This window comes from Oncorhynchus kisutch, linkage group LG22 (genome assembly GCF_002021735.2).
Source record: "Oncorhynchus kisutch isolate 150728-3 linkage group LG22, Okis_V2, whole genome shotgun sequence".
Taxonomy (NCBI): Eukaryota; Metazoa; Chordata; class Actinopteri; order Salmoniformes; family Salmonidae; genus Oncorhynchus; species Oncorhynchus kisutch.
In genome coordinates, this window is record NC_034195.2 from 34,684,516 (window position 1) to 34,706,453 (window position 21,938).

Here is a 21,938-nt window from a genome sequence, read left to right on the forward strand (position 1 = left end):
GTGTGTGTGTGTGTGTGTGTGTGTGTGTGTGTGTGTGTGTGTGTGTGTGTGTGTGTGCGTGTGCGTGCGTGCGTGCGTGCGTGCGTGCGTGCGTGTGTGCATGTGTGTGTGTGCGTGCGTGCGCCAATCACAGATAACTAATCAGGTTAACCCACCCCAAGTGCTAATAGTGACCTCAATGCACTGCACTACCAAGTAAAAATATATAAATAATTAAAAAGTTAAATTGTCACATACACCAGACGGGTGCAGTGAAATGTGGTGTTTTACAGGGTCAGCCAAAGTAGTACAGCACCCCTGGAGAATATTCAGGTTTAGTGCCTTGCTCAACAGCACATTGACCGATTCTTCACCTTGTCGGCTCAGGTATTCAAACAAGCAAACTTTCGGTTACTAGCCCAATGCTCTAACCACTAGGCTAACAGCCTCCCTAAAATAAATAGTGAGGGACAAGACGTGTTGGTGTTTGGACAGAAAAAGAATGTGTGATTTGCACACTTGTCTGTTTAGTAAGGAGGGAAGATAGAGAAGGTGAAATGGAGAGGCAGATGGAGGGAGAAAGAAGTGGTAAGTGTCATATGACACAGGACACAGGCATGCCATTGTATTTGTGTCAACCTGCCATATGGTAGAGAGGGATATTACATTGGGATTGATACTCTGGCTTGCTATACGGACCATATCGAAAAATCAAGACTCTGCAAGAGAGAAGGACTAGTGAATCCTTCGGGGGAAAGGATGCTCCTCACCTCTGCATGTTCCTCTCCAGCCAGAAGTAACACCGGAATGGATTAGTTCAGAGAGGGAAAAAATACTTAAATGGAAGGTGATTGGAGCATAGTGTATGACCATTGATTTTCTGGTGCCATTTGGGCAATTTAAAGAATTGAATGGGGACTTATTTGGGGAGGAATGTAACTGTTTTTCTGGGTGATTGTGATTGTGAAGGGTGATTGTGATGGGTGATTGTGAAGGGTTTGTCTTTATTTTTCTATTTTCTACATTGTAGAATAATAGTGAAGACATTAAAACTATGACACAACACATACGGAATCATGTAGTAACCAAAAACATGTTAAACAAATCAAAATATATTTTTGATATTAAATTCTTCAAAGTAGCCATCCTATGCCTTGACGACAGCTTTGCACATTCTTGGCATTCTCAGAAACAGCTTCACCTGGAATGCTTTTCCAACAGTTTTGAAGGAGTTCCACATATGCTGAGCACTTGTTGGTAGCTTTTCCTTGAGTCAGACATACACGAGAGGATTAGGGGACACACTGAGTGCCTTTATACTGATTATTACAATAATGATGATGATTCACTTTTTTATCACTCCACTTGGCCCTATACTTAGGGACTGTTTTGCAGTGTAATGCAGTGTAAGTCATTCTCTGTGCGTGATGTGCTATCTGATGGAATTTGGCAAGGGCTCTTTCTATTCTGAAAGAACCCTCAGTCATGAGTCATACCTTATTTGGACTGTGTGTAGGAAATAAACAAGGTAAATGAGCTTCTCACACAACACCATAGATACTCAGCAAAGATACAAGTTGCAGATGTACACTACTAATCCCACTAAGCGCAAACCAGATGGGATGGAGTATTGCTGCTGAATGCTATGGTAGCCATTCCTGTTAAGTGTGCCTTGAATTCAAAATAAATCACTGACACTGTCACCAGCAACGCACCCCACACCATCACACCTCCTTCTCATTGCTTCATCCATTCACCTACTCTGTGAGTCCTTTAGGTGTCTTTTGGATCCAACACGGCGGTTGGATCCAAAAATCATCAGATCAAAGGACAGATTTCCACCAGTCTAATGTCCATTGCTCGTGTTTCTTGGCCCAAGCAAGTCTCTTCTTCTTATTGGTGTCCTTTAGTAGTGGTTTCTTTGCAGCAATTAGACCATGAATGCCTAATTCACACAGTTTCCTCTGAACAGCTGATGTTGAGACGTGTCAGTGACTTGAACTCTGAACTCAATCTGAGGTGTAGTTACCTCAAATGAAGTTATCCTCTGCAGCAGAGGTAACTCTGAGTCTTCCTTTCAAGTGGCAGTCCTCATGATAGCCAGTTTTCTCATAGTGCTTGATGGTTTTTGCAACTGCACTTGAAGAAACTTTCAAAGATCTTTAAATGTTCTGCATGGACTGACCTTCATGTCTTAAAAATAAATTAAGGACTGTCCATAAATTATATTTTAACAAGGGACACCTGTTCATTGAAATGCATTCCAGGTGACTACCTCATGAAGCTGGTTGAAAGAATGCCAAGAGTGTGCAAAGCTGTCATCAACGCAAAGGGTGGCTTCTTTGAAGAATCTAAAATAAAACATATATTTTGATTTTTGTTTGACACTTGTTTGCTGACTACATCATTCCATATGTGTTATTTCATAGTTTTGATGTCTTCACTATTATTCTATAATTTAGAAAATATTAAAAATAAAGAAAAACCATTGAATTGGTAGGCGTGTCAATTTTTACTTGTACTGTATATATACTGTATATATATATCTACAGTATATAGACTACCATTAGAAAGTTTGGGGTCACTTAGAAAAGTCCTTGTTTTTAAAATAAAAAATCAGAAATGGACATTTAATGTTTTAAATAACTATTGTAGCTGGAACCGACAGATTCTGTATGTTATATCTACTTAGGCGTACAGAGGCCCATTATCAGCAACCATCACTCCTGTGTTCCAATGGCACGTTATGTTAGCTAATCCAAGTTAATACTTTTAAAAGGCTAATTGATCATTAGGAAACCTTTTTGCAATTATGTTAGCACAGCTGAAAACTGATGTCCTGATTAAAGAAGCAATAAAACTGGCCTTCTTTATACTAATTGAGTATCTGGACCATCAGCATTTGTGGGTTCGATTACAGGCTCAAAATGTCCAGAAAAAAAGATCTGAAACAAAGATCTGAAACTCATCAGTCTATTCTTCTTCTGCGAAATGAAGGCTATTCCATACAAGAAATTGCCAAGAAACTGAAGATCTCGTACAACGCTGTGTACTACTCCCTTCACAGATGAGCGCAAACTGGCGCTAACCAGAATAGAAAGAGGAGTGGGAGGCCCCGGTGCACAACTGAGCAAGAGGACAAGTACATTAGAGTGTCTAGTTGAGAAACAGACGCCTCAAAGTCCTCAACTGGCAGCTTCATTAAATAGTACCTGAAAAACACCAGTCTCAACGTCAACAGTGAAGAGGCAACTCCGGGATGCTGGCCTTCTAGGCAGAGTTCCTCTGTCCAGTGTCTGTGTTATTTTATCTATCTTAATCTTTTATTTTTATTGGCCAGTCTGAGATATGGCTTTTTCTTTGCAACTCTGCCAAGAAGGCCTGCATCTGGAGTCACCTCTTCCCTGTTGAAGTTGAGACTGGTGTTTTGTGGGTACTATTTAACTTCTTGGATATAGGGGGCGTTATTTTAGTTTTTGGATGAAAAACGTTCCCGTTGTAAACAAGATATTTTGTCACGAAAAGATGCTCGACTATGCATATAATTGACAGCTTTGGAAAGAAAACACTCTGACGTTTCCAAAACTGCAAAGATATTGTCTGTGAGTGCCACAGAACTGATGTTATAGAAAAAGCTCAGATAAAAATACAATCAGGAAATGCCGCATTTTTTAAAACTGCCTCATGGCAATGACTCCTTATATGGCTGTGGAGGAGCTAGGAGTCAGCTTACATTTTCCACCTTTTCCCCAAGGTGTCTGCAGCATTGTGACGTATTTATAGGCATATCATTGGAAGATTGACCATAAGACACTACATCTACCAGGTGGTCGCTTGGTGTCCTCTGTCGCAATTATTGCGTAATCTCCAGCTGCAGTATTTTTCCGTTTGCCTCGGATGAGAAACCGACTGCCAGGAATGATTTTTCATCGAATAGAATTGTGAAAAACACCTTGAGGATTGATTATAAACAACGTTTGCCATGTTTCTGTCGATATTATGGAGCTAATTTGGAAAAAAGTTTGGCGTTGTGTTGACTGCATTTTCGTTTTTTTTTCTTAGCCAAACGTGATGAACAAATCGGAGCTATTTCTCTTACACAAATAATATTTTTGGAAAAAATGAACATTTGCTATCTAACTGAGAGTCTCGTCATTGAAAACATCCGAAGTTCTTCAAAGGTAAATTATTTTATTTGAATGCTTTTCTTGTTTTTGTGAAAATGTTGCCAGTTTACATTGACGCGGTATGCGCAGTAATGTTTTGATTCCAAAACATCCGGTGACTTTGCAGAAATACTCATAATAAACATTGATAAAAGATACAACTGTTATTCAATGAATTAAAGACAGACTTCTCCTTAATGCAACCGCTGTGTCAGATAAAAAAAAAAAAACATAATCTGAGAACGGCACTCAGAGCCCAATCCAGCCAGAGAAATATCCGCCATTTTGGAGTCAACAGAAGTTAGCAATAACACTATAAATATTCACTTACCTTTGATGATCTTCATCAGAAGGTACTCCCAGGAATCCCAGTTCGACAATAAATGACTGATTTGTTCCATAAAGTCCATCGAAAAGTTCCGTTACAGGTCGTAGAAACAAGTCAAACGATGAATGGAATCAATCTTTAGGATGTTTTTAACATAAAACATCGATAATGTTCCAACCAGAGAATTACTATGTCTGAAGAAAAGCACTAGAACGAGAGCTAACTCTGTCGGGAGCCCGCGTCATGAGCCTGAGACACTCTGCAAGACCACTAACTCAAACAGGTCTCATGAGCCCCTCCTTTATAGTAGAATCCTCAAACCAGTTTCTAAAGATGGTTGACATCTAGTGGAAGCTGTATGAAGTGCAATTTGACACCATAGACACTGTGTATTTGGTAGGCCAAGCTTTGAAAAACTACAAACCTCAGATTTCCCACTTCCTGGTTGGATTTTTCTCAGGTTCTGTCTGCCATATGAGTTCTGTTATACTCACAGACATCATTCAAACAGTTTTAGAAACTTCAGAGTGTTTTCTATCCAATACTAATAATAATATGCATAAATTAGCATCTGGGACAGAGTTGGAGGCAGTTCACTCTGGGCATGCTATTCATCCAAAAGTGAAAATGCTGCCCCCTATCCCAAAATAGTTAATTGACCCTAACATGCTCCAGGGGTGCTGTACTTCTATGGCTGACCCTGTAAAACAACACATTGCAATGCACCCATCTAGTGTACTTGACAATACAACTTATAATATAAAATTGACATATTATAAAAAGTTTCACTTGGTTGTGAAGTGCATTTAGGTCACTGCTAGAGCTTGGGGTGCGCTAACATGTTCTCTGTGAACGCTTTTATGTCTCTCACACACACTGCCACACACTATGATTTTCATTATTGTCCCAGAATATTCTACAGGAGGGCCTTGACCAAGAACCCGATGGTCACTCTAACAGAGCTCCAGAGTTCCTCTGTGGAGATGGGAGAACCTCCCAGAAGGACAACCATCTCTGCAGCACTCCACCAATCAGGCCTTTATGGTAAAGTGGCCAGACAGAAGCCACTACTCAGTAAAAGGCACATTAAACTTCTCTTGGAGTTTGCCAAAAGACACCAAAAGGACTCTCAGACTATGAGAAACATGATTCTCTGGTCTGATGAAACCAAGATTGAACTCTTTGGCCTGAATGCCAAATGTAATGTCTGGAGGAAACCTGGCACCATCTCTAAAGTGAAGCATGGTGGTGGCAGGGATAGGGAGACTAGTCAGGATCAAGGGAAAGATGAACGGAGCAAAGTACAGAGAGATCATTGATGAAAACCTGCTCCAGAGCACTCATTACCTCAGACTGGGGCAAAGGTTCACCTTCTAACAGGAAAAAGACCTCTAAGCACACATCCAAGACAACGCAGGAGGGGCTTCGGAATGTCCTTGAGTGGCACCGCCAGAGCTCGGACCCGATCGAACATCTCTGGAGAGACCTGAAAATGGCTGTGCAGCGATGCTCTGCATCCAACCTGACAGAGCTTGAGAGGATCTGCATAGTAGAATCAGAGAAACTCCCCAAATACTGGTGTGCCAAGCTTGTTACCCAAGAAGGCTCGAGGCTGTTTAATGCTGCCGAAGGTGTTTCAACAAAGTTCTGAGTAAAGGGTCTGTAAACTTACAGACCCTTTAAATGTGATATTTAAGTTTTGAATTTTTAATACATTTGCAAACATTTCTAAAAAACTGTATTTGCTTCGTCATTATGGGGTATTGTGTGTAGATTGATGGAAAAAAACATGTCATCAATTTTAGAATTAAGCTGTAATGTAAGAAAATGTGGAAAATGTCAAGACATCTGAATACTTCGCTCAGTGAAGGTTTGAATTAATACCATCATGGTCAACTTTGCTCTAAGGGGTGATAGTGACTTTGTGTGTTGACCCTCTTGGAACCTTGTTAAATATTTAGCAAAATATCTAAAGTGTCAGACTATTTGATTCATGTAGTAACTTAAGTTATCAAATGTTAAATGGGTAACAGTCATGCCAGCAATATAACAGTCTTCCTCAGGGCTGGATTAATACAGGTTCTTACTGGGGCTGAAGCCCCTGGGCCCAGGCTGTGGGGGGCCCAAGAGTAAGCGAAAACAAAAATAAATATATACAGTGTATATTATATATGTAGTATATATATATATCTATATATATTATTTTTTTTGGAGTGCATCCGCCAACCACAGGAGAACTTAGGAGCCTGCCTTGAATGAATGTAGACAGCCTGCTACTGCCTGCTACCGCTCTGCTAATCATCAGATGGGGGAGGGGAGGTATGCCCTCGTGGGTAACTGGTAGGGTCCTGCCTTGATTGGGCAACTGATTAATAAAGTAAAATAAATCAACTAAAGTAAAATAAATAAGTGTGTCTGGTCAATTGTGTGAGTCAGGGGCTGGGCCCAATTCCATAGGGGGCCAGAAATACATAATTATTTGTATTATTATAATATTTTATCCAACCACCTGAGTCTGTGCTCCAAAATACACCAGATATCATAATTTAGCCAAAGAGGATCAATTGTTTAAAAAAGCTGTGGATGCATTTTTATCAAAATCACATACAGGTAACAAAAATAAAGGAAACACCAACCACGAGCTGCCAGAACAGCTTCAATGTGCCTTGGCATAGATTCTACAAGTGGACCATAACATATACTTTGTATTCCTCATTCCTCATCACATATACTTTGTATTCCCCTTTTTTTTGGCAGTTACCGGAATGCCTATACTCGGGAAGGACACAGTTTGTGCAGCATCCGCACCAAGTATACAGCTAGTTGCGTTGTGGGCATAGACATACAATCCATAGAAGTGTTTTGCAACCTCTTACCCTGACAATTTGACTGTTAAATTGATGGATACACTAGCAATATAAATAACTAAAGCCACACAACCTGTAATTTCTTATTCCAGCCCTGATCAACCGGAATCACAGGGGACACTGGGCCTGAGAACGACATAAATGTTTTCCTTCTCTTTAACCAAGAGAAAATTGTGTGAAATTAATAGAAATTGAAGTGAAACACAACAGTGAAATGCTTACTTACGAGCCCCTAACCAACAATGCAGTTTTAAAAAATACAGATAAGAATAAGAAATAAAATTAACAAGTAATTAAAGAGCAGCAGTAAAATACAATAGCCAATTATATACAGGGAGGTACCGGTGCAGAGTCAATGTGCAGGGGCACCAGTTAGTTGAGGTAATATGTACATTTAGGTAGAGTTATTCAAACTTCTTTGGGATCGGTGTTCCTGCCACGGGACGGTTGAGCTAACGTAGGCTAATGCGATTAGCTTGATGTTGTAAGTAACAAGAAAATTTCCCAGGACATAGACATATCTGATATTGGCAGAAAGCTTAAATTCTTGTTAATCTAACTGCACTGTCAAATTTGCAGTAGCTAGTAGCTATTACAGAGAAAGAATACCATGCTATTGTTTGAGGAGAGTGCACAGTTTTGAAAATGAAAAGTTATTAATAAACAAAGGAGGCATATTTAGGCAGTCTTGATACAAACTTCTGAACAGAAATGTAATGGTTAATTGGATCAGTGTAAAACTTTGCACATACACTGATGCCATCTAGTGAACAAAATCTAAATTGCACCTGGGCTGGAATAATACATTATGGCCTTTCTCTTGCATTTGAAACATGATTGTACAAATTGTTTTCTTTGTATTATCTCTTACCACATCTATTGTATTATTTTCTACTACATTCATTTCACATTTCACATTTCCATAAACTTCAAAGTGTTTCCTTTCAAATGGTACCAAGAACATGCATATCCTTGCTTCAGGGCCTGAGCTACAGGCAGTTAGAGTCGGGTATGTCATTTTAGGTGAAAATTGAAAAAAGGGGGTAATCCTTGAAGTGACTATGAATAGATAACAGGGAGTAGCAGCGGTGTAAGAGAAGGGGGGGGGGATTGCAAATAGTCTGGGTAGCCATTTGATTAGAAATGCAGGAGTCTTATGGCATGGGGATAGAAGCTGTTTAGAAGCCTCTTGGACCTAGACTTGGTGCTCCGGTACCGCTTGCCGTGTGGTAGCTGAGAGAACAGTCTATGACTAGGGCCTTCCTCTGACACCGCCTGGTATAGAGGTTCTGGATGGCAGGAATCTTGGCCCCAGTGATATACTGGGCCGTAAGCACTACCCTCTGTAGTGCCTTGCGGTCAGAAGCCATGCAGTTGCCATACTAGGCAGTGATGCAACCAGTCAGGATGCTCTCGATGGTGCAGCTGGATAAACTTTTGAGGATGTGAGGACCCAGGACAAATCTCTTCAGTCTCCTTCGGGGGAGTAGGTTTTGTCGTACACCCTTCACAACTTTCTTGGAGTGCTTGGAACATGTCAGCTTGTTGGTGATGTGGACAGGAAATTGAAGCTCTAAACCTGCTCCACTGCAACCCCATCGATGAGAATGGGGGCGTGCTCGGTCCTCTTTTTCCTGTAGTCCACAATCATCTCCTTTGTCTTGATCATGTTGAGAGAGAGGTTGTTGTCCTGGCACCACACGGCCAGGTCTCTGACCTCCTCCCTATAGGCGGTCTCATCATTGTCGGTGATCAGGCCTACTACCACTGTTGTGTCATCTGCAAACTTAATGATGGTGTTAGTGTCTTACCTGGCCATGCAGTCATGAGTGAACAGGGAGCACAGGAGGCTCCTGAGCACGCACCCCTGAGGGGCCACGGTGTTGAGGATCACCGTGGCGGAGGTGTTGTAACCTACCTTTAACACCTGGGGGCGGCCCATCAGGAAGTCCAGGATCCAGTTGCAGAGGGAGGCGTTTAGTCCCTGGGTCCATAGCTTAGTGATTAGCTTTAAGGCGTTTAGTCCCTGGGTCCATAGCTTAGTGATTAGCTTTATGGTGTTGAATGCCGAGCTGTAGTCAATGAATAGCATTCTTACCTAGGTGTTCCTTTTGTCCAGGTGGGAAAGGGCAGTGTGGAGTGCAATAGAGCTGGCATCATCTGTGGATCTGTTGGGGCGGTATGCAAATTGATGTGGGTCTATGGTTTCTGGGATAATGCTGTAGATGTGAGCCATGACTAGCCTTTCAAAGCACTTCATGGTTACAGACGTTTGTGCTACGGGTCGATAGTCATTTAAGCAGGTTACCATAGTGTTCTTGGGCACAGGCACTATGGTGGTCTGCTTAAAAAAATGGTGCTGGTGCTCTCATGAATGTTTCAGTGTTATTTGCCTCGAAGCGAGCATAGAAGTAGTTTAGTTTGTCTGGTAGGCTCGTGTCACTGGGCAGCTCTCGGCCTTGGCTTCCCTTTGTAGCCCTGCCTCATCCGACGAGCGTCAGGGCTGGTGTAGTACGATTCGATCTTAGTCCTGTATTGATGCTTTGCCTTTTTGATGGTTCGTCGGAGGGCATAGCGTGAGTTCTTATAAGCTTCTTGATTAGAGTCCCGCTCCTTGAAAGCGGCAGCTCTAGCCTTTAGCTCAGTGTGGATGTTGCCTGTAATCCATGGCTTCTTATTGGTATATGTACGTACAGTCACTGTGGGGTAGACATCATCGATGCACTTATTGATGAAGCCAATGACTGATGTGGTGTACACCTCAATGTCATCGGAGGAATCCTAGAACATATTCCAGTCTGTGCTAGCAAAACAGTCCTGTGGCTTAGCATCTGCTTCATCTGACCAGTTTTTCCTGTTAACATATTCTCTCATATCACTTTCTATGTAATGAGGATTAATTTTCCCAGTGTAAAATGTTTGTTTGTTTGCCTATGACCACAGATGCGATAGTCATCATCTGTGCACTATGACTGTAGCAAAGACAGTACAGTATGAAAAATAGAAGTCCCTAATCACACTTGTTGGCTAGCTAAGCTCATGCACAGAAACATGTGATCAGTTCGAGCAGTCGTCTTGTGCTCAACTGCCGTCAAATTGACTTCGATGTAAAGTTGTTATTGACGCAAATGAAAATGTGTCAGTTTGTCTCTTTCACAAGGTAGGAGTAATAACATGTTCAACTATGTAACATTGGCTCAAATCTAGGTCGTGACATTAGAGTCTCTCACTTCTCTCATTGACCTCTCGATTTGGCAACAAATTCCAGTCTCTAACGTTGTTGTCTATGTTTTCTCTGCCTTTAAGTAATGAACGGGACTTGTGATAGCTAAAATCCTATTCTAAACCTATGTCATACTTCCAACGTAGAACATAGTACTTTTTTTGCATCCTTCTCCTCCTACACTGTTTAAGATAGAAACATCATTCAAACTTTGAAACATACAGACTGAATTGATATATTTCATACTTTTTAACTATTAAAGCTCCCCATTGTTAGAAAGTCACATGACATTCACTGGGAACATTGAAACTTTTGACACAAATCAGCTACTTTGACCACATTCCCAACAAGTTATTAAAAAAGTGAAATATTCCTTTTACTTCTCTGCGATTCACATCTCAAATCAAAACAGAAATAACTTCTACCAAAGTTATTCAACTACAACAAAAATACTTTTAAACAGGTAAAGCGAGTCCAATCATTTTACTTCTTGTAAAATTACCATCTTGTTTGATTTATTCTACATTCCATTTTTTAGAATTCATCCAAGAATTTAAGATAAGCGTTTCTTACCTGTATTATTTCCTTGTTCTCCACGTATGGTCACCTCCTATTCCACACTAGCACTGGCTTCCTGACATAGGATATTCAAGTCAGTTGGTTTGAGTCCTCTGCGAGAGAAGGAGGGGAACCTACAACTGTGACTACCTATCGCGTCCCTTGGCCATGAGACACAGTACCCATTTGCCTTAAAGAATAAATCAAGACAATGAATTTGACAAAAAGAGGTTTCAGGTTTGTTATTAGTAAATGATAAGAAAATACCATTCTGAGTTACCAAATGACATTACAAAGTAGCAATAGACTGTTAAAGGGATACTTTAGGAATTTGGCAATGAAGCCCCTTATCTCATTCCCCCAGAGTCAGATTAACTTGGGATATCATTTTTATGTCTCTGAGTGCAGTTTGAAGTAACTTGCTAACTAGCGTTAGCGCAATTGCTTACTAGCGTTAGTACAATAACTGGAAATCTATGGTAATAGTTAGCATGCTAGTTGTTACCATAGACTTAGCATTGGCTCGCAAAACTACTTCTAACATTTTTCATACTGGATGCAGAGACATGGATACCATTTTTATGAGTTCATCTGACTCTGGTGAAGTAGATAAAGGGTTTCATTACCAAAATCCTGAAGTATCCCTTTAAAAGGAGGGGGAAGTATGCATGAACTCTTTAGCTAATGATCCTTTCTAAATGAGATTTGCGAAATATTATGCAAAAATGTCAATTGGGCATGGTTTCCCAACTTTGCTTCAGAGAAAACGCTTATACAAGCACAGAGAAATAACCTACTGTAGCCTACAAACAAACGATCCAAAACAAATAAACTGAGATACAATGCTGGTTTGGACTCTCGCCAAGTCTTTGTTTCCAAGTAAGTGTGCATTGTTCCTTCTATATGGGTTCAAAACACCATTCATGCATTGTTTTATCGACATAGAAATGCTAGATGCACAACTAACTCGTCAACAGTCTGCTAAAAGAAAAACAAAATCATTATGAACATGCCTACTATCACACTGCTAATGAAAACGGACAGGGAGCAGCTATGTAGAGGAATGATGGGACAGGATTTAACAAGGATATAACAAGGACTTTCTGTGGGGATGGGTAAGATACAGGCATGTATGTTTTTGTTGTCCGAAACTCTGAATGGGCTTTGAATATTGAGTGAGTATTTATCAAGCAGAACGTAGGCTGTATGTGTGAGTGGTGGGGGAACTTGACAGGACAGCAATAGCTCCTGTAGAAAAGTGGTTACAATCCAGTCTGACTCTGGTTACAGAACTGCTAAAATAGACCAACGTTTCCACTCTGTACATTCCACTTGGCATCTGTTCCCACTCCACACTTTTGCTAAATATTTTTCTGGAACAATGTTGTGTTTACCTGACCTACTCTATACCTCTCCCAAGCAGAAATACATGGTTTTAATACAAAATAAATTACTCACTCTGAAAGCGGCCAGAGATCAAGTATCTTTTTGCCAGCATTTTTTTTCTCTGGCAATGTATCTAGTGAAGCAGCTCTTAAACTGATGCTAACGGAGAAATGCCTAAAAGCTATCTCTGCATTTCACGCTCTGCACTGGACAAAATGTCCATGACATTTCAGGGAGAGCTAGAGCCCTCAGCCTAGACTTCAATAATATCTTCCACATATTCTTCTCCACAGCTATATATATATATATTTTACTATTGAGCAGACTACAGGGGGTTTGGGAGGATGTGTTAACATTATTGGCCACCGTCTCCTTGATACAGTATATCCACATTCAAATATTGACCACATATGGGCAATGACAGAGCTTTTTAATAGTAAGTGCCAATGTCTCCGAGTTATGAAATGTGATATCATGTAATATCATTGAAAGTACCCTGTGTAGTGAGTGTCCTGTTGACTTTGAGTGGCCAGGCAGTGCTGAGAATAGTGTCTCTCTTCAGGGAGGAGGAAGGACCAGGTCAAGGGCAGGTGGACTGAACAGAGATGATTTCAGCTGGCAGGCTAGACAATCTGAGAGGGACAATGATAACCGTTACATGCCCTGTCATTTACTCACAACCTCTCAGCCAGGGTTCACAGAACTCCCATGGAGGTGGTCAAAAGCATTGACTATCAGGAATCAAAGTAAGACCCAGAGGCAGACTGTCAAAGTAACAATGTTTAATGTTCCAACAGGCGCAAGCCGAAGACAGGTCAAGGTCAGGCAGAGGTCGGTATTCCAGAGGGAGGCAGAGGTACAGGTCGGCGGGCAGGCAGGCTCATGATCAGGGCAGGCAAGAGTCAAGACCAGGAGGAAATGCAAAAGAGAATAGAAGCAGCAGTACAGGAAAACACACTGGTTGACTTGAAAAACAGACAAGACGAACTGGCAGAGAGAGACAGGAAACACAGGGATACATACACCAGGGAAAATAAGCGACACCTGGAGGGGCTGGAGACAATCACAAGACAGGTGAAACAGATCGGGGCTTGACATTGTCGTGACATCTGCAATAAAGTCCTGTCATTCAATACACACACACTTTAGTGCTGTGGCTGACATACAGTAGTAACAGTCAATTCCTCAGGCTCTCTGCTGAAGATGTCTTTAGGACGATCAATTCATTCTATTCTATTACAGAGAGGAAGGAAACATTACGTTTATGATTTCAAGCACACTGTAATAGCTTATTGGCACAAGGGTCATCCTAAAACAATCAAATTTACAGCAATCAAGAGGTACTAGCTTCACAGAGTATAGCTGTCTAGTTTCACATTTTTTTAATTGGTGCATGCCCTGATAGCTGATTAGCAAGTAAAAACTAGAAAATGACATCCTTAAAATTAGTCAAATTTGATTGGAATGGCAGAAACACATAATTTCCCTGTTAACATACAATTGCTATTGTCAGGTTAGGAAGTTAAACCTGGCCATTCACTGCATTTAATGATTATAGTCACTTCACATTTTCCACCCACTCCATTCTTCAACTCTAGGCTAATCCCAATAAGAAATGTTACCTTGTCTCATAACCTATGAGCCTCGGGAATATCTAGTTATGAATCTTTTCGTTTGCCAGTCATTGACTCTTTATCGTTAGTAGTTAACTAGACTGTCAAACGACCTTTCTCGGGGCTGGATGAAAGTAATTGTCACTTGTGTGATGTCTCTCAGTGGGTTGCCAGACCTTTTCAAATGGGACCTCGGTCTCTGACATGTTCTCAACTCTACTCTTTCCATTTGACCCACGCATGACCCAGTTTTGTTTGTATAAACACAAGTTTCTGATAGACCAGACTGCATCTGGAGAAATACATGTTGCCACTTCAAGCTAACTCTTGAATATCATTGGGGTTCTTATGATGACAACAATTAATACATTTATGGAAACTATTTATATATTGTAAAGGATAATCCTACAGACTATCATAATGCAGTGAACCCGGAATTCGCTATTGTCTCAAGGTGTAAATATTATACTAACTGCATTATACAGTGGAAGGGGAACCATCACACAAACACTTAAACACACCTCAACTCTACACCTCATTAGATAGCACCCTGTCTCCCATGAGCTTACAGCTTCAATGACGACACACATCCTCATGAGACAAGACCAATTTGACTTCCAGCTGCAGAATTAAACATGCACTCTTCCAAACAATTGTCTCTTCTGTAAGGTCTGTTCGGTCGCAAGTCTGTGTTCTTCTCAGAACTGTGTATATTTAACAGTTTCTCTCTTTGTGTTTCTTAGCAGGGTTGGTGAGGATGGAGGGCTGCCCACTCCACTGCCAACGCGTCTGAACAGACACGGCCACACAGAGAATTAGAGAAGGGTTCGCCCATCGTCACATGTAGGCCACATATCTGCTCTCCTCCATGCCTTGCGATTGAATAGATATGCCATTGTCTGGAGTAATGCTTTTCTTGTTTTACATTGTTTTCTTACCATGAGAAATGAAGCCGAGCGAGAGTCCCAGAACTGGGGTTAGTCTACATCTGCTATGATAGGGGATTACAAGGTTTCACTCCATGCTTAAAGAACCATACCCTGATGTTAAGTCAAGATATAGAGATTCAGCATATGTGTTGGTATAGAGCTTCAACGTATCTGTTCACTCAAAATAATGTCTGAGTGATTTCACCCTTTTCCTTTATAGCATGTCCCTCTGGTAATACTCCAAACAAGGGGAACTGACACTAATTTGACCTCACCAGTCAGTAGACATATAAAACCAAACTCCTATTTAATAAACAGAGCTGAAGTAAATATAACTGAATTACTGCACAAACACTTTCTACATATTTTTGTTTAATTGTTATTGAAAAGCTGTTCCTATCTACACAAATGCTTTGAGGATTTGTGCATCATTTTCTTGTCACAGACATGTGACAATACACTTCACACAATAGAATGGGTGAATGAATGAGAGTGCCCATTACAGCCGGAGGAGAAATGGCAGAGAATTGCTTTTAGTTTGTCATGTATATCCTCATTCTCCTGGTTCACCTGCAGAACATACCACTGGCTCTTTGAATCACAACATCTGAGCACATTACAAGAAGATACAATATATATTTTGATAATAGCATGCCTGCCATTGAGTTGTTTTCTGGCTTAGGAAGTTGTGGCAAATAAGAGGGAAAAGCAATAACCATGAGAACTATGCAAAAGGCAGTATTAGAGCCAGTATTCCATGAGGACAAACTATAATGTGCACCACTATAATTGCAAAACAACTCTTCCCCCTCCTCCTCATCCCAAATGACTAATTCACAATTAAATGAGGCAAGGTTTGTTTCAAAATAATTAATGAGATAAACTGTAGCTGGGTTGGTCAGTTGGCTTTGTTTTATTTGTTCCATATCTTGTCATTTGAGGAAATCAAAAGACTGGGAGGGTCACTTCTTGTTCAAGTGGACCCATTGAAAATGAGAAATCTGATAAACAAATGCCTGAATGGTTGATAAATGAGTCACAGATTATTTTCTATTTTTCTCACACAGAATAAGGCTTCCCAGTGCTTTGGAGTTTTCTCTTCAATTTAATTCAAAATACCCAATCAATATCAGACAAATTGCTATCATTTCAGGAAATCCAACAAACATTTGCTGTACCATACAGATAGTTCTTTGAGTATCTGCAAGTAAGGCATTTTAATGAATTCCAGATGATGTTCCCCACACTGAACCAAATACGAACCCCCAGTTGACCATCTCTTGTTGAAAGATGAAATACCTTTAATAATCTAATTTTATACTGCTATACATTCCGATGTTAAAACTAACTTAAGTGCTGTGATTAGAGTAAGGGAAACGGAGCTGGGAAGAGACCCAGAAATCCAAGATGACTGTTCACCTAACAAGGTGCAAGAGATGCAATATAAGTGTATGCAAAGGGTCCATAGGACTTCCATTATATGTAATACAATGAATGCCAAATTCTCTGAAACCTGCTGAAAGTGTAAGAAGGAAAAGGGCACCCATGGCCACTTGTTTTGGACTATATTTTTCTGGGAAAATGTAAAAACAAAGCTGGATGGCATGTGCAGATCTCCTATAAGAATGGACCATTGGCTATTTGTATTGGGTGTCACTTACCTTAGCACAGCTCAATCTCTTTAAAAAAATACTCTTTGTGGCCTGAAAATGCATCCTCCTGAACTGGTTAAATTACCAGCCACCAACAATACATAAGTGGAGCTGTGAGATCTTTAAAGTGCAGCCATTAGAGAAACTGAGTGATATATTTAGGAACAAGGAAGGGGACTTCTACACAATATGGGACCCCTTTTAGCTACGTTTTCTCTCTAACCTCGCAGATAAAATGAGAAGTGTCCATATAAAAACACTATGGGTCTTCCGTTGGTACAATTGGACCACTTTCGTGTTGCATGGTATTCTTTTTGTTGTTGTATAGCTGTAAGGCCTCTATACTCCTTTAGAGGTATGTTGTATTTTACTGTATATACTACAGCCACACACTTTGTGACAGTCAATTTAATAAAACCATGTAATGTAAAGAAAGATCATTAGGGGTAATGAAACACTGGAAGAGAAAATAGAGAGAAAATAACTGAAAGTGAATGTATAATTATTGATTTGTGTGTGTGTGTTTGTTATTGTTTACTGTTAAGAGAAAATGTGGGTGCTTGTTGGTTATGTTATGCTTTATGTAACCTTATTTCGTTTAGAAATTCACATACAGTTGAAGTCGGAAGTTTACATACACCTTAGCCAAATACATTTAAACTCAGTTTTTCACAATTCCTGACTTTTAATCATAGTAAAAATCCCCTGTCTTAGGTCAGTTAGAATCACCACTTTATTTTAAGAATGTGAAATGTCAGAAAAATAGTAGAGAGAATTATTTATTTCAGCTTTAATTTCTTTCATCAGGCTTGAGGTCAGGGCTTTGTGATGGCCACTCCAATACCTTGACTTTGTTGTCCTTAAGCCATTCTGCCACAACTTTGGAAGTGTGCTTGGGGTCATTGTCCATTTGGAAGACCCATTTGCGACCAAGCTTAACTTTCTGACTGATGTCTTGGAGTGTTGCTTCAATATATCCACATAATTTTCCTGCCAATTGATGCCATCTATTTTGTGAAGTGCACCAGTCCCTCCTGCAGCAAAGCACCGCCAGAACATAATGCTGCCACCACCGTGCTTCACGGTTGGGATGGTGTTCTTCGGCTTGCATTTTCCCCCCCAAACATAACGATGGTCATTATGGCCAAACAGTTCTATTTTTGTTTCATCAGACCAGAGGACATTTCTCCAAAAATCTTTGTCCCCATGTGCAGTTGCAAACCGTAGTCTGGCTTTTTTATGGCGGTTTTGGAGCAGTGGCTTCTTCCTTGCTGAGCGGCCTTTCAGGTTGTGTTGATATAGGACTCGGTTTACTGTGGATTTAGATACATTTCTACCTGTTTCCTCCAGCATCTTCACAACGTCCTTTGCTGTTGTTCTGGAATTGAGTTGCACTTTTCGCACCAAAGTACGTTCGTCTCTAGGAGACAGAATGCATCTCACTCCTGAGCGGTATGACGGCTGCGTGGTCCCATGGTGTTTGTACTTGCATACTATTGTTTGTACAGATGAACATGGTACCTTCAGGCATTTGGAAATTGCTCCCAATGATGAACCAGACGTGTGGAGGTCTACAATTCTTTTTCTGAGGTCTTGGCTGATTTATTTTGATTTCCCATATATATATTTCAAGCAAAGAGGCACTGAGTTCAAAGGTAGGCCTTGAAATACATCCACAGGTACACCTCCAATTGATTGACTTGAAGTTTCTAACGCCATGACATCATTTCTTGGAATTTTCCAAGCTGTTTAAAGGCACAGTCAACTTAGTGTATATAAACTTCTGACCCACTGGAATTGTGATATAATTAATTGTAAGTGAAATAATCTGTCTGTAAACAATTGTTGGAAAAATGTATTGTGTCATTCACAAAGTAGATGTCCTTAACGGACTTGCCAAAACTATAGTTTGTTAACAAGAAATTTGTGGAGTGGTTGAAAAACGAGTTTCAATGACTCCAACCTAAGTGTATTTAAACTTCCGACTTCAACTGTATATGTACAATTTGTTTATGATGATGACCTAAAACAAGGAAAGCTCAACTGTAAAAATATATATCTACAAGACAAAAGAAACCTCAATGTCCAAAAAACTATTTTTAGGCATTTTAATTAAGGCATACCCTGTTCATGTACCAGCTGACAGAGTAGACTACAGGGTATTCCTCCACCACCTACTCCACTTTAGAGCATCTCTTTTAGTCATAGCATCCTAAACAGTTTGTGCCGAGACAAGATATAAGGTGACATGTTTTGCTGTGATTACAACTGAACCGAGCCATATTGCTAATTAAAATACAACTTATAATGTCTCTGGTGCAGTGAGGGAGCGCCCTGGGTACAAATATGCACTTTTTATCATTGGAAGTATGCCTGAATGCACACGTCACATTTTATCTGTCAATAGGTGTAGGGTTCTCTCAAAATGGAGTTGACTCTCGACTCCTGAAAGGTGCACATTGAATAAGTGCAAACTCTGTTTCAGTTCAGTACAGTACCTTAGCTTGAATTTGAATGAAAATCCTTCTACTTTATTGAGACTTCTACATGGTCTATGCATGCACTCACAACAGTACCAAGTGATTACATATAATTGGGAGTTGTCAGTCATACGTTGTGTGGGCAACATAGTAAACCTGTGATTGTACTAAGATGAGGTTGCTGTGTTTTTGATGTATATTCTCTTGTGTGTTGCTAATGGTAGAGCTTCTGCCTGTGGGCCTGCTGCTACCGCTGCTGAGGAATGGTAATGATCAATGGGATGATAGTGATTATGGTTATCATGATCATCATACTTCCTGTTATCCTTCCACGTGCAGAACACTGCCCTTGTCCTTTCTCCTTACTGTTCTGTGCTGCAGCCTAAATCCAATAACCCCGTCAGTTATCAAGCCCTCTGTTACCTGTCATATACTGAAATTCCATCAAGGCGGAGGATGCTTTTAGGGTGTGCCCGGCGCTGAATTATAAAAATGTTGCCAGTTGAATGGGTGGAATAGAGGAATAAAGGCAGAGACGGGGGCTGCTAGCAGTGAGTTGAGAATCAGGACTGGGCTGCTGCTCTTCGATCGTGGCCCTATGGGCCAAAAGAATCCTTGGATAACGAGTAGAGTGAGAGATTAGTGTGAATCAAAGTGGATATTAAACAGGATGGCAAACAAAATGATGCGCCTAATTATGAAGTCCTTGAAATTTGCTGAACCTCTATGAATCACATTCAAGTCGCTGAGGTGTTTGTGGGGATTTTACTCATTGAGTTTTCCACTGTATTGTATGGCAACATGTGTTTTTTCCCCGCTCTGGGCACTTACAGTGCATACAATATGTATCACCAGAGTCCTTGTTGTGTTGCAGGCAAATATTAGGTTGGAGGTCAGGAACTAAAAGCATTACTGTAGCAGACAAGAGGAGCTGTCAATTGCTATTTTTATCAACAACTGTGGCTGAACATTTACTGTTAGATTTACTGTTAGACAAGGCAGTGAAAACAAAGAAAAAGAAAGCAGTGAGAAAGAGAACAGAGAGGAGATTGAAAGAGAGGTACGCCTCTCACCACTGTAACCCTAGCTGCCACCAGGCCTGCTGGAGCGGAATTGAGGCCAGTGACGAGTGGCACTCTCAGGGACACAAACTAAGGCTCTCGCCTCTCAACACCTGCCTCTTCATTTCCTACATTATTCTATTTTCCTCTGAGTCCCAGGAGGACTAGCGAAGTGACGCTACTCCAAACCCTCCAAAAGCAACAGCATTAATAATGAAAACAACCTACGTCGACTCCACCAGCAATTACAATGTTCAGAGCCATTCAGGGGTGATGTTTTGAACCAAGATTTGGAAGTGGGTTAAGTCAAGAGATGCACATACTCTGTCAGAGCCATGTGCATTATGTGCTTATCAAGCTACACTGCCTTTTCCTGTTTGCTGTGCTTGCCTCATATCACCGTGCAGTTTGATCTTAGATTAGTTCACATGTCAAAACAGACATGACATCATCAACAGCTGTAATGTCAGCAATGATGTCTAGCATAAAGTAACAAGACAAGACCCTTTTAACTGTATGCAAGGACAATACTAAAACATATGAATAGATTAAAGTGTTCTGTTGACCATGTATTAGGTGTTAAGACGTGAAATGAATCAATATATTGTAGAATAATTACAGTTAAATGAAGTTCCTTCTCAAAACAAAAAAATGATCTTTAAATAAAGACACCAATTTCAGACGAAATAAAGCTGTATACTCAGAACATACTAACAAGAACAGGTTGATGCTTTTGACGGTAACAGTGGGATGTATCAATCAACATTCATTCAGTTTCCCCAAAAGGCACATTAATCCAGATAAAATGGGAGTTAATATGACCGCTTGTGATGGCCCCCACAGAGCAAATAGGGTTTTAAGTAAATAAGGAGTGGTCACCTGATTCACAAGAAAGTGGTCAAATGAAAGCCTTCAATCCAAACCATTAGGCATGGCTGTCATAACATGGCTGCTATTATTGCAGAGTGCGCAATGACAGTGAACTAAACAATACATGTGAGCAGCAAGAATCTACTGTGCAGAGGTAAGGGAGAGATTATTAGAAAAGGTTATTACTCTGCCTAGGTGGAAAGTGGCTGTTTGTGGCTGTTTGCAATTGTAATAGGTTACATTTACATGGTCAGTCTGAGAAAATGAATGGTCAGTGTGTGTGTGTGTGTGTGTGTGTGTGTGTGTGTGTGTGTGTGTGTGTGTGTGTGTGTGTGTGTGTGTGTGTGTGTGTGTGTGTGTGTGTGTGTGTGTGTGTGTGTGTGTGTGTGTGTGTGTGTGTGTGTGTGGCGGGTTGAGAGAGTGCGAGAGAGAGAGACTGACAGAGAGAGACCGTGACTGACAGGGAGAGGTAGCGTGACTGACAGAGAGAGAAAGAGTGACTGCCAAACAGAGAGAGTGACAGAGACAGAGAGTGACAGAGGCAGAGAGAGAGACCCTTTAATGTCAAACAATTAAAATGGCTCAATCATAGGCGAGGAATGCAGGATAATGGCAGAGCACTTTTAGTGACGAGTGGCCAACAACTGACAGACAGGCCTGCTGACATTTCTGAAGACTGATAGATGATGCAACACCTTCACTGTTGAGATGTGATGAGACGTTGACAGCTGGAGAGATCCTTGGTCTGGCATAATAATGTTTTCTCACATCTACAGTACCAAAGTTTTTTTTTAAAGGGCCTGCAACCACTGCAAGTGGAATGTCT